This window comes from Pseudorca crassidens, chromosome 3, assembly GCF_039906515.1.
Source record: "Pseudorca crassidens isolate mPseCra1 chromosome 3, mPseCra1.hap1, whole genome shotgun sequence".
NCBI lineage: Eukaryota > Metazoa > Chordata > Mammalia > Artiodactyla > Delphinidae > Pseudorca > Pseudorca crassidens.
This window is the reverse complement of record NC_090298.1, coordinates 127,929,532-127,932,972: the sequence shown is the minus strand read 5'-3', so window position 1 is coordinate 127,932,972 and position 3,441 is coordinate 127,929,532. Positions and strand designations below refer to the sequence as shown.

The 3,441-nt window shown below is 40.2% G+C and overlaps 1 pseudogene; it reads right to left on the bottom strand.

The window, feature by feature from the left end:
• Positions 1-208: 208 nt before the first annotated feature.
• On the bottom strand, positions 209-2,695 carry LOC137220842 (myelin expression factor 2 pseudogene; annotated as a pseudogene).
• Positions 2,696-3,441: the final 746 nt, after the last annotated feature.

Sequence of the window (3,441 nt, the reverse complement as noted above, 5' to 3'; positions counted from 1 at the left end):
GTTACGATGAAAAACAAGTAATCTACATATCTTATTGAAAAATGGTTTAATAAATAGATAATTATTGGATAAATAAATGTTAAGACTTCAAACACTAACCCCCCCCAAAATTCAAAAATACAAACTCAGTAACTTTTGCTCTGACACAACAATTTTCCAAAACAAACGGAAGAAGTATCCAGTGTTTATTCTTATGAAGCTTATTAATAAAATACAGTATTGGTATGCATATTTTAACAACATGCTTTTTTTGCAGGCAAAGGAGATATGGCTATGTCTACCACTGTGGGATCCAACGTGTTCGATATGCTGTGCCTAGGAGTTCCATGGTTTATTAAAACTGCATTTATAAATGCATCTGCTCCTGTAGAAGTGAACAGTAGAGGACTAACTTACATAACCATCTTTCTCAACATTTCAATTATTTTTCTTTTCTTAGCAGTTCATCTTAATGGCTGGAAACTAGACAGAAAGTTGGGAGTAATCTGCCTATTACTATACTTGGGGATTGCAACATTATCAGTTCTATATGAACTTGGAATTATTGGAAATAATAAAATAAGGGGCTGTGGCGGTTAATGTTAATAGTGTTATGTGGAAAATGTGAATGATGGGGAAGGGCAGAGAAAGAAAACTCCATTTCTTCATTTAAGTCAAATGAAAAATATTCTGAACTTTAGAATCTAAAACTTACAATAATTCTTTATCACCAACAAAAAGTAATTTAAAACCAACCAAGATCATATCCTAATTTGTCTGAGCCCTTGCTTTTCAAGAACAATTACATATATTAAACAGAAGGTTTGAAAAAACCACCTATGTTTTACCTTACAATACGTTGATAAAAGCTGGGGACACTTGAACAAACAAATCCCACTACGTAGAACTGAAAACAACATGAAAATGGCTTATTTCATTAAAAATAGTACAACCATTCATTTAAACTGAACGACCAGACTTGCTGTCTTTAAAAATCCAAACTTGAGATTAACAAAAATCAGAGTATATTTAACACTATACTGTTAAAAGCTGGTGGGAGTTTTAAAAGTACATTTTTACAACTTTTGTAAGCATACAGTATTACTTAAAAAAATGACTTTTACTAAGAGATTCAGCAAAACAGATGTAAGAATGTTCCAACCGTGGTTTCAAATTATGCATTATGATCCAAGAGAACATCAATTTCTCTGCCAGTGATTTTTATGCCATTCATTATTCTGCAGCCTTTTTCAGCTGATCCTGGGGAGTCAGATCTGACTGTTCCACAGCCTTTTGACCTTCCATTCTCCATTTTTATTTCTGCAAACATTACATGACATTTCTGACAAATATCTGGCTGCCTTTGGAGCCTATTCTGTCTCTCATTCCACTTCCCATTGGACCTGATAAAAATCTTCGATCCATATTGATAGTCCTTTCCAGGACAGCTCCTATACCTGGTCCCATTCTGTCAAAGCTGGAACTCATCTGATCCAGTCCCATCCCCATTCCTCCAGTCACACTGTTCATGCCACCCATTCCACCACCAAGGCTACCAAAGGAATCTCCAAAGCCTCGATTTATTCCAATATCACCACGTCCAAAATCTCTCTCCATGCTACTAGTCATCGCACCACGGTATAGCTCTCCCATTTGACTAACTCCTCCAAATCCTCCCATGCTATTCATTGCTTCCAGACCACCAAACCCAATTCCTCCTCCAGTTCTATTCATTCCTTCAAAACCTGAACCATCCTTTCCCATACCACTTGGACCTAAATTTCCCATTCCACCACCTACGTTCAACTGTCTGGCACTAATAGGCTGTCCACATGGACCAAGTCCCATTCCAGGGCCTCCAAGACCACGTGGTAATTGTGGTGTTTTACTATCATATGAACGGTAGCCTTCATGAGGGACAGACTTGTCATCCATTTTCACAGGCATAGGTCTATCAAACAAAACCTGCCCATTGAACATAGAAATTGCTTGAACTGCTTCAATTGCCTGTTCAGAAGTGACTGTGCCCATTCCTCTGCTCTTGCCATCTTTGTCTTCTTTAATATCTGCCCGCTTTACAGTTCCAGCTACGCTGAACACTTCCTTTGGCTCCTTCCAACCAACTTTGAAGCAACAAATTGTGGAACCAAGCAACAAAAATTGTGGAACCAAGTCTCCCAGCCTGCAAATTACTGATAACCTCAGGAGGAACGTTTGGATTATTGAGAATGGAAGGTGGTAAATTCATCAATCCTGATCCCATGTTGGGTACATGTCCTCCTGGAAATGATCCCCCTGTCAGTGGCAATGCCCTACGAGCATTTGCTCCATCAGGATCCTCTTTGATATTCAAGGGTCTTCCACTAAGATCATATTTGTTCATAGTTTCCAGTGCTTTCTTGACAAATTCTTCATCTTTGAATTCAACCACACCACAACCCCTTGATTTTCCTTCCGCATCCTTAAAGAGCTCCACGTATGTAACCTGACCCAACTTTTCCTCTTATTAGATCTTTAATGGTTTGCCATTTCATGTCATATGGGATGTTGCTAATAAAAACTCTGTTACGATTTGGACCCTTCCTTTCTCCAGTGCCTGAATTCTTGTCTTTTGAATGAGGATGAAATCCATTGACCCTCTTATTTCCTGTAGACTTTTCTTTTAATTCAGGTTTCTCTTCTTTGATTCATCATTCTCCATTTTAACGCCATTGGAGCTGCCGCTGTGCTGCAGCGGCTGCTTCTCCTGCTCGGGCGGGTGAGGTTTTCCCCGGCGGCTCCGCAGGCTGCGGATGCTGTCTGTCGTCGCCAGCAGCCTTAAGCACCTCGGGTTTGTTGCGTCGGCCATCCCTCCGCCACGGCCTCCGCCTCCGCCGCCTGCATTGAGGGGCCCTGAATGCTACAGTAGTGGCGGCGGCGGGCTAAAAGTTTTTTTAAAAAAGAAATTTCTGTCTCACTTAGTTTTTGAAAGCAAAGAAAATTTGAAGTTGTAAATTTAAGAAAAATGGAGAGAGACAAACAAAATAATACCATATGTGGGCTGCCCATATGTGAGCCAGAGGTGCCCCTATCACCTGTGGTCTCAGTGATTCCACTTTGCTCTTGTTCTGGAAGCCCCACGGGCAGCTCAGATCAGTAAGCGCCAAAGTGCCCTTTATTGCCTAACGACAGGAACACAGCTCACACCAACCTGAACAGTACAAAGGTGCAGTAAAGATCAGCTCCTGAGGATCTGTACAGACATTTAAGAGTTGGGCAAAGGATAACACTGGTTGACAAAACATTTCCTGAATTAAGATGACACTCTCTGTAAAGGCTCGCCTCTATATTTTAACACTTGGAATCATCTCTCTGAACGTTCTAACCAGCTTGCAATGCAATTTTCTCATCCTAAAAAATGGGACCAATTATACATGTCTTGCCTACTTAAGAGATTGTATATCATTTGAGTACAACAAGGAT